This window comes from Canis lupus, chromosome 28 (genome assembly GCF_003254725.2).
Source record: "Canis lupus dingo isolate Sandy chromosome 28, ASM325472v2, whole genome shotgun sequence".
NCBI lineage: Eukaryota > Metazoa > Chordata > Mammalia > Carnivora > Canidae > Canis > Canis lupus.
In genome coordinates this window covers 4984844-4995148 of record NC_064270.1, presented here as the reverse complement: position 1 = coordinate 4995148, position 10305 = coordinate 4984844, and the positions used below count along the sequence as shown (strand labels likewise).

The 10305-nt window shown below is 41.4% G+C and overlaps 1 long non-coding RNA gene across 2 annotated transcripts in view; it reads left to right on the top strand.

The window, feature by feature from the left end:
• LOC112672579 (uncharacterized) overlaps window positions 1-10305 on the top strand; it is a 43021-nt gene that overhangs the window by 842 nt on the left and 31874 nt on the right. The window contains exons 2-3 of one of the 2 annotated variants that reach the window (XR_007406890.1): window positions 137-311; window positions 633-802. This is a non-coding gene — a long non-coding RNA (uncharacterized LOC112672579). Of the gene's footprint in view, window positions 1-136; window positions 312-632; window positions 803-10305 lie in introns of those variants that run through there. The other variant, XR_007406891.1, reaches the window with a different exon arrangement.

Here is a 10305-nt window from a genome sequence, read left to right as displayed (position 1 = left end):
CAGAGACGGCATCTCATCCAAGGCTTTAGGGCCTTGCCATGGGCTTTGCAATGTAGGCGCATAATAAATGTAGGTTCTACCAAACAGAAGGTTCCAACCCAAGCTCCCTCCTTTCAGATTTTATTTCTATTCTCAGACGGATTTGCCTCCTCTGCCACCTATTGGCAGGAGGAAATATTGTCTGGCTGAGCTCACCATAAGCGTTCAAACCTCAGCTCAGATGAAGATAAGTAACCAAGAAACTGGCATCACCACACATTATCTCCTCCACCATGACTGTTCTAGGCTAGAAGAGAATATTAGTGGCAGGGGTAAGTTTTGACTTTGAAGGATTAACAAAATGGTTACTTCTCTTTGCATCTCATTTATAGTCCTCACTGAGCATCCTCTTCCTGATTGTTCCTCCCATAAGTGCTTCAGCCTCCACGAGTCTTTGTTTCCTCTTATATATATCAAAAGGAGATAAGGGTATTTTCACTCCCCAGCTCTCAGTGAGTTTTGGAGACAAATGAGATAAAATTATGTGCCCACCGAATTATTTATACCCTTTAATCCCTGTCACCTCCTCTCTCTCAAAAAAAAAAAAAAAATCCTCACAAATAGCTATCACATTCATTTGCCTCATTTTCCAGAGGAGACAAGGCTCCCAGAGAAGAAATGTTCTATGATGTGTGAGCGAACTTGAAAACACAAATCACAGATCTATCTCTATGGTTAGCACTGAGAAGTTGCTTGAAGACCCAAGAGCTACAGCCTCTCACATTTTGTATTTTTACTGTGGCTCTTATCCCATGCTGAGCTATGGTGCTGTGTGTGTGTTGTGTGTGTGTGTGTGTGTGTGTGTGTAACTTCTTGCAGAAATGCATCTCATTATCTGAACAGTACAGTGTACGAGTGGGTGCTTTATAAATGCTAAATGGATAAACTGGTGAATAAAATAACATGACAGATTATTTTGCACAATACATTTACTGTGTAAATGGGTGATCTGAGGCCCCAAATGTCTCAGTAATTTGTTCAGTAGAACCGAGTAAATCAGAATTGGGGCTGGAAGGCACTCCGAGGTCTGATACTAGGCCTCTTAACATTTTCTTCCATTGTTCCTCCCTTCCCTTGGAATTCCAGATTGCCTCAGTCACAAAGCACATTGGTCTCCTCCAGTTCCCTGAAGTTCTGGAGACTGTGATACTTGCTTTCCCCAAAACCCAAATGAATCATCAATGGCTGTGCTAGAATGTAGTGGAAGGTGCTGCAAGAGTGGAGGGCTTAGTATAACAGCAAATGGGAAAAAAACAAACAAACAAGCACAGGTGGAAGGCAGTCAGCTTGGTTTGTGTGGGACCAAGCACAGCAAATATGATGATCTGTGCTGGATATAATTAACTTCAGTCTGGAAAATTCTGGATAAGTTCCAGCACCAGGAAGACAACATATTTGGATATTGTTGCTTATAAGAGTAAAGATTAATTAAAACTGTGCAGGTGGTTTACTGCAACATATTTCTACCATAGGAAAGAGAATTCTAGGAGCATCTCTTCTCAATCATAGACATATCACTTGTGTAAAGAAACAACTTTACCATATGTATAATGCTAGTGACCACTCAGGGACGCTGGGTTACCTTTATTTCTGAAAGCAGCCTGTCCTAACACACAAAGGAAAACTAAACCTGATACATTTTACTGGTAGGGGCACAAATTTACTATTAACAATATTTAAGGATCAGTTTGGTTACTGTTTATACATCTCCTTGAGCACAAATTATGACATCAATTATGGTTATATATAGCATTGTGATAAATACTCTGTGCTTCATTTCATCATCACAACAGCCCTATGTAATGGATTTGCATTACAGATGAGAAGCTGAGGTGCAGAGAAGTCAAAGGCTTTGCCTGGGGATGTACAGACAGGAAGTGGTAGAGACACACACAGAATCTAAACTAACTGAGCCCTTACCCTTAACCGATAGTCTGTCAATCCAGCCTTGAGTTTCTGTTCCCTGTATACTGACTTATCCTTTCCAGTGGATTTGCAAGCTCTTGGAAGTCAAGGATCAAGTCTCACTGTGTTCCCTTCCAAAAGAATTTGTCATAGTGCTGGGCAGGAATGTATCCAGACACAGATTTTGCAAGTCAGTAGATAGATAAATGGATGGTAGGGAGAGACAGACAGAGAGAGAAGAAAAGTACAATTACTTGGAGAAAGGGGAATGGGTGGAGAAGAGAATCAGCGAACTAGCAGAAGGAAGAAGAAAAGATATTTCAAATTTAATACTTGAGTTCTAACATAGCAGCCAAGTAATAAACTAGTAATAAGACATATCCTTGCAGAGAAATAGCTAATATCTCTCCTGATTTACACTTAAAAGGATTTATCGCTCTTCCTTCCCTTGTAAAGCAATGTAAGATCAACAGGATTAGTGGCATTCTATTGTACTCTCTGCAGAGTTTAATGCCATTTCAGGCTGTTAAAAATTTATAGAAACAAATAAGAAAGTCCAATATCAGCTGAAGCTCTAATCCCTTCAAAGTAAAGAATAGCTTCTAGGTTACCATTTGCCTTGCAAATGTAAACTCAAGTGATTTCAGTTTGCAGATGACAAAACTTCTTGAACCACCACTGGAGCAAGCCTGGCCTGGCATATGTGGAAGAGTGATGGAGACAATGGGGTGTATCAGTCCATCCTATTTTTTATTATTAAGTCTATAAACATAGGACAAGGAGGAGAGAGGTAAGAATAAGATGATCCTTCTTCTCCAAAGATGAGACAAAATTGGAGATAAACTAAAACTGCCCTATGAGCTTTAAACTACAAAATCATCCCATCAGAATAGATAAACAAAATCCCTTGAAGGAAGCACAATGGCCATTATATTTGTTCATTCACCCATTTGTGCATTCATAACATCAGTAGCAAAATGTGTCTCTCAAAAAGAAGATTCATTAGTAATAGAAGGCTAAAAAAGCAAATGTTTCTAGGATAGATATGCATGGCATCCCGTCTATGGAGCAGAAAATCTGTCCTAAAGACCCTGACGTGTCTGGTCTACCCAGTCATGGAAAGTGATGCATCGGGTCACTCCACCATGTGATTTACTTGATTCACTCTCTTTATCATACATCACAGAATCTAAGGCTCAAAGAATCAATTCAAAGATGCGCTTTACTCTGTATACCACTAAAGAAGAAATAAGCCATGATAACACTATGCTATATAGCTTTTGAATTTCTATTACCTATATACACTTGACTTATCCCTTCTGCTAGACTGCAAGCTCTTATAAACCAAGGATCAAGTACTCTTATCACTGAGATTTGTTTTTATATTATTCTAAAGCAAAGTGCTAGTTTAGGCTTTTTTTCATATATCTTCGTGTTGCCTGCTACCCCCAAAAATCTACTCCCACCTTTCTCCATACTGTGTTCTGACCGAGAAGGCTGATGTGGATAGGCTACCTCAGCAGGTCTCAAAGTGTGCCCAAACCCCTGGGCTTCCTCAAGACTTTGGCAGGAGCTACACAAGGTCAAATATTTTTATAATAATACTAGGACATTATTTGCCCTTTCATTATGTCAGCATTTGAACTGATGGTAAAAAGCAAAGAAGGGCAAACTGCTGGAGCCATAGGAGGAATTAAGGCAGTGGCACCAAACTGGACTAATAGTCATTGTATTCTTCACTTGCCAACCACTCTCAATTTAAAAAGGGGGGAGTTGGGTACCTGAGTCGCTCAGTGGTTGAGTGTCTGCCTTTGGCTCAGGTCGTGATCCCGGGGTCCTGGGATCGAGTCCCACATCAGGCTCCCTGCGTTAAGCCTGCTTTTCCCTCTGCCTATGTCTTTGCCTCTCTCTCTCCATCTCTAATGAATAAATAAATTTTTTTAAAAAAATAAATAAAATAAAAATTTTTGTAAAAGCTGATTTCATTCAAAGAAATCCATGATAAAACAGCAAAAACAATATTGATTTTGTTCAATCTCCATCTTTGTAAACATATCTTCTTTTTATTATTATTTTATTATTATTATTATTTAGAGTGGGAGAGGAGAGAAAGAGGGAGAGGAAGACAGAATCTTAAGCAGGGATTGGATGCAGGGCTCAATCCCAAGACCCTGAGATCATGACCTGAGCAGAAAACAAGAGTCGGACATTTAACAGATCGTGCCCCCACCGGCACCCTGGTGTCCACATCTTTTTAATATCCCATGTAATGAAATGAGAATATGCGTGTAAGTTTCTGCTGCATACCAAGTTTTGATGACTGTCCCTAGGAGAAGCTTCTACAAACCTGATTCGTCCTCATCACTTTTTGTCTAAGAATCACTAATGTTCTTCTTTTCCATCCTTTGTGCCATCAAGGCCATGGTGAATTCACATTTCTTAAAAGGGTTATCTACATTGGTTTCCAGATTTTCTCCCATTTTGCAAGCTTTAATGCTGGCAATTTTTTATTTTATGCATATGCAAATTTTAACCAGCCACATCTCAATTGCTGCCTGGCCAGCATGAATGTCAAACACCTTTGTCTAATATATATCATAATTTTGGAGCTCTTAAAACCTGATAATATATGTGTCTTAGATTTAATGAAATATGATAGTTTAATTCCATGCTCAGCAAGCCACCTTCTAATTATTTGGCTTCACATGAAGCTTCATCCACTCCCAAATCCTTCCATTATTGCAACATTGGTTCGTTCATTTCACAGATGCTTAGAAATCCAGATCGACTTGTCAAATCAGAAGAAATCTGACATTCCTGGTTCTAGGGGAAAAGAGGAGTTACTACTAGTCCAAAGCTCAGTCACCAGCTTACACTTGGCATGTTTAACTTTCACTCTGGGACTCCTCTTCTGTGAGCTTTAAGGATGCCTGGCTCTTTCTGGGGAGACCCAGTGGATCTCCTGTCCTAGCCACAGCTCAGGTCCCTCATTGGTTTGTTGAACCCTCAGGTCTCCATACTCAGGGATTCCTTGATCCCTCTCTATCTATACATCCTAGTCCTGGGACAGATTCCACAAGAAGAGTCTGTCTTGGAATTTTTATTGTGTAATCTTTACTTCTCATTCTCTCTGCTTTTGGGTTTTGTTTTGTTTTGTTTTGTTTTAACAAATCTGCCATTCTGGACAGCCAATACCACTGCTCCTCTTAATTAAATTTACCCTGTTTACCTCAGGCCTTCTCTTCATAATCAGTTTGCATTGCAGCTTTCCAGCATCAGCAACCTTTCTCCGTGTCCCTCTAAATCTAAGATGCAGAATTCTTTTTTTTTCCCAATTTTTGTCAATACATTCCTGGTCCATCCTAAAGCCGTCGTCCTCAAGGCCCTGTATCTCAACAACACACATAAACTCATTTCTCACGTAGGAAGAAAGGGATATGGCTATAGTGCACTCATAATCCAAATTGTTTTTAACATTTATTCAGTGCTTCCCAGGCCCCAGGAATTATGATGCTAAGAATTATGCATGATTTTATTGTGTAACCCTAGAAAGAAAGGGAAAACCCCTAATAATAGACGCTGAGCCCTAGAGAGGCTGATATTTCACCCAAAGTCATATAACTAATAGATCCAGTGGCCAATATTGAGTCTGTTTCTGGCCGCGGAGCCTGAACTCTAGGCTTTCGCCCCTTATTTACTGAGCACCCGCGTTGGGCGAGACGCTGTTCTAGGCGCAGAGAAGAAAGAAAAGCGGGGAAGACGCTGTCCCTCGTGTCAGTGACGTGTGTTCCAGAGGGTGACAGCAGCCCCGGTGCTCCCAGCGCTGGGTGGGATGCAGGCTGCCCTCTGCCAAGTCCGCGCCAGCCCTGCGGGAACACGGAGGATTCCAGCCGAGGACACCGGGTGGGGCCGCGGGGGCAGCTGGCACTCGAAGCGCACCTGGGTGATGGGCTGGGAAAGGAACACAAAGTAGGCCGAAAGCCCGGGGCTCCAGGGGCAGGAAGAAAGGGAAGCCGGGAAAGAGCTGTTCATTAGCGCCCGCCACCGCGTGGGATCTTGCTTCCTAGATCCCCGGTGGGTCCCGGGTGAGAACCCAGGCAGCCCGCGCCCGCCCGCCCGCCGCAGTGGCCTGAGGACTCCTGCCCTCCGGGCGGCCGCAGCGAGGCCCTCTGCCCGGGCGCGGGAGGCTGCCAGCGGCTTCCGCACGTCCCCGCGCCACCCCCCCCCCCCCCCCCGGCCCACGCCGTGTCCCCACCTGAGCTCCCGGCTGCGGGCTGCGGCTCGCTGTCACCGCGGTCTCCACGCTTGCGGGGTCTCAGCGAGGTGCACGGCCCTGAACGATGGAGCTGTCGCCGCAGATGGTCAGAACAAGGGGCCCCGCAGGATCTTGGGAGCCAGAGGTTAAGAAAAGAAAAAGGAGGAGGAAAAGAAACCCCACCTGGCAGCCTCTGAACGAATTCAACCCCCCTTCTCAGCTGACACAGAGAATGTAAAAGATGGGCATGCCTCCCGGGCTGGGCACGGTCCCCCCCAAGTACTGCCCCCACCTTGGTCTTCTGCCCACTGCCAGGATCCTGCACGGACTTCCCGGCAGAGTTCCTTGGAGCCCTGAGAGTACTAGGTTCTGATTTCTGCACTAATCAACACTTGACTTTGAAAATAAGAGAACCAATGCCCCAAAGCCTTGATCGAGATAATACAGTTACTTAACACCAAAGCTGACAGGTAAAACCCAGAATTTCCTCTCACTGCAGTGATTTTTCCGGCTAAACCGTACCTGTCAGCCTTGTAAGTGAAGCAGGAGCTTACGGGATTAGCAGAGAAATCTTAATGCAACATTCAGATGGCCACAGATCTGCTACAAGGAATCAACAAATACACATCTCTGCCTTCTTGCTTATGCGGGCTTGCCACCCTCTAGACAGCAGTCATTTGATTTTGTTTTTTGATATCCAGCTATATTCTAGGAAAGGTTGACATTCTCTCTCAAAGATATATAAGGTACATCAAGATAACAAATTAGAGAAAGAGGATAAAGAGGAAGAAAAGGGATCCAACAGTAAGAAGGTAAGATTGCCATAAAATACCTAGCATGAAATACTACTTGCTGGTCAGAGAAAACAGCACATGTGCCTCCAAATTTTCTGACAGCTAATATTCTTTCTAGTCCGTCACATGATTGTGCTTCCCAAAGATAAAATCAAACTATCTGCCAAGAAGAAAAAACAATAGCTTTTCATAAATAAAGCCAAAAGTTTCACTGAAGAGACTGGGCGTCATGTGATGTAATGAGCCAGGCCCTTAATATTGTCCAATAGATTTTTTTGATCTTTGCCTGGTGATTACACAGCATGATTATGTCACTCTTTGACTCCTAACTTGTGCACAACAAAGCCTTGGGGAAACTTGAAGCTTTTTCAAGGGTTCCTGAAGTAATGCCCATAAATTAATTCTATAAATAATTACCTCACTCATCAATGTATGAAAAATGTTCAATGATTTATAGATGCTGCTGATCATAAAATACATTTAATTTAAATTGGGCCCACGATTTGTGAAGGTTTATTTTCTCATTCTCGATTTGACAATGGACATTCAAAGTACGCTTATTGTCACTGGGGTGACAGTAGGCAAGGGGCTCCACATAACTTTGTGATGTGGAGAAGAACGCCAGCTTCAAAGCAGAACCAATACAATATGGTTATTTGCAACCACCATTCTGACTGGTGGGTGCCAGTGCTGTACCAGTTGTCAACGATCAATGTTCTTGATTTTAATAAATACTAATTTTATTATTTCCCTTGTTAAGAGAAATTGGGAAACACTTATCTGGAGGACTTAACAGATTGTCTCTCCTACGAGCTTCTTTCTGTAAATATGTCATCTCAACTAAGACTTTGAATAGAGGACAAGAGAATTCGGATTTGTAATTATTAACAATTACAGTTGTGGCACTTTTCTCTCGCTACTCATTTGAAATCGTATGTTTTAACTGGCAGCTGAGCTATAGGATCCATTGACATCCTTTTGTGAAGTTTGAGAAGCCTAACATGGATATCCATCTCTCCTCCTTTCTAAGAAGGGATTCAGGCATTTTGTGGGAACAAAGTTGAATTTTTATTCATCTTTCTACCTGTATCTCTCTGCATCAACTCCCCAGGCTGAAGGTAGTCCATATTGCAGTAGGATGACTGCCTCAGCATTTAAAAATATCATTCATGGAATGCCTAATTTTTAGTCATGTTATTTCCTGCTGTTTCCTTCAATGCAAAATATGTGCCAAGAGCACAGAGTGAGGTGACTTGCTCTGTAAAATGATTAAATATGAGCTAATTAAAAAGTAGTTGCTTTCTGCAAGCTGTTTTTCATTTTGGCATACCTGATCAGTAATCTTTCTCTTTTGTAGTAATTAGATGGCATGTCAACTCGTCAACTAAGATCCCTCCTAGATCATGAAATTGAAAGCACAACAGCCCTATATATATATATATATATATAAAATGTTCATCCCAATGCATTATCAGATGATAAGAAACTAATTAAAATGAAGGAAAGTCAGGACATAGCCAGCCATGCTTTATCTCACTAGAAAAGCTGGCTTATTTGATAAGGGGCATCCTTACTCACTTTGAATCTTGTGGAATATTATATTCCAGACTCTATACAAACATCAGTAGTTGAATGTTGGGGAAGAGAAAAAAGAAGGATTTTTGAATTGATTTAACCAACTTTTTGTTCACAAACTGAAAGCTGATGGAAGATCAATAAAAGTGACAAATAATTCTATATTATTCCCGATAGATTTCTCCATGAAATGAATAGATCTCTATAGAATAGTAATGGCTAAACCCCACCCCCTCCTTATGTACACTAGTAACCTGAGAAACTCAGACTTACAGTTTCAAGAAATAAATGGGCCAAACTTTAGGCCTAACCAAATTGTGCCATACCTATAATTAGCTAAAGGCAAATCAATCAGCAAGAAACATGGTCCACCAGCCAGCAGTGTTCTCAACTTAGAACTGGCGCAGGCAGTATTTCCTAGGTAATCTATTTAGTTTGAGATTCATGATCACACACACTGAGGAAAAATAGTGAGCCGGGGATTAAGTAACTTGCTCAATCATTTCTCGGCCTTTTGGCTAAGATCCAGTGTAAGTAACTTGCTCAAAATGGATCTCAGAACTTTAGGCACAACTTTTATCTTCTGGAATATGGTCAATGGCTAAATTTCCAAGCAATCCTAGTCTTTCCAGGCCTCCTGCCCTTGCTTTATCAAAAATACAGCATCACTGTAATGAGCTACCACTTCATACCATTAGGATGACTATAATCGAATAACAAAACAAAACAAAACAGAAAATAGCAAGTGTTGGCAAGGATGTAGAAAAATTAGAACCATTATGTATTGCTAATAGGAATGTAAAATTGTGCACTCTGTGTGGAAAACAGTTTTTGGGTCCCTCAAAAAATTAAACACAGAATTACCCTATGATCCAGAAATTTTACTTTTGGAGATATAGATAGATAGATAGATATTGAGTTGAAAGCAGGGACCTGAAAGATACATGTATACCAGTGTTCTTAACAGCATTCTTCACAATGGCCAAAAGGAAACAACCCAACTGTCTATCAACAGCTGAATGGATAACTAACCTGTAGCATATCCCAACAATGGAATATTATTTAGCCATAAAAAGGAATGAAATTCTGATACATACTACAACATGGGTAGACCTAGAAAACGTGCTAAGTGAAACAAGCCGGACACAAAAAGACAAATATTGCATGATTCCACTTACATGTGGTAACTGGAATAGACAAATTTGTAGACACATAAAATAGAATAGAGGGTACCAGGAGCTAGGAGGAGGAGGGAATAGAGAATTAGTGTTTAATGGGTATAGAGTAGCTGTTTGGGAATGAGGAAAAGTTCTGGAAATGGACAGTGGTATGTTTATATAATTTTCTGAATGTACTTAAATGGTACTAAGTTGTACACTTTAAAAATGATTAAAATTGTTAATTTTATGTTCTGTATATTTTACCACAATTTTTAAAAATATACAGCACTAAAAGCCACTCCTGAATCTCCGGGCCCCCCATACAAATCATGATTCTATTAGCATTCATTTCATCCAATCTTAGGGCCACTGAAAGCACCCCAAGAATCTCTGGAACTGCCTGTCCTGGGTGAGCCTGGCAAATCCCCTATGAGAACAAGCATGTCCCTGAGAGGAAACTCTGTGATGCCTCCCAGGCAATGGTTTCGGGAGGCCACTGGGCTCCTGGGCTCCACAGTTGTAGAGCAGTTATTTTGAATCAATAGCGTGGATTGTGTATTGGCAAGAATTGTGTGAC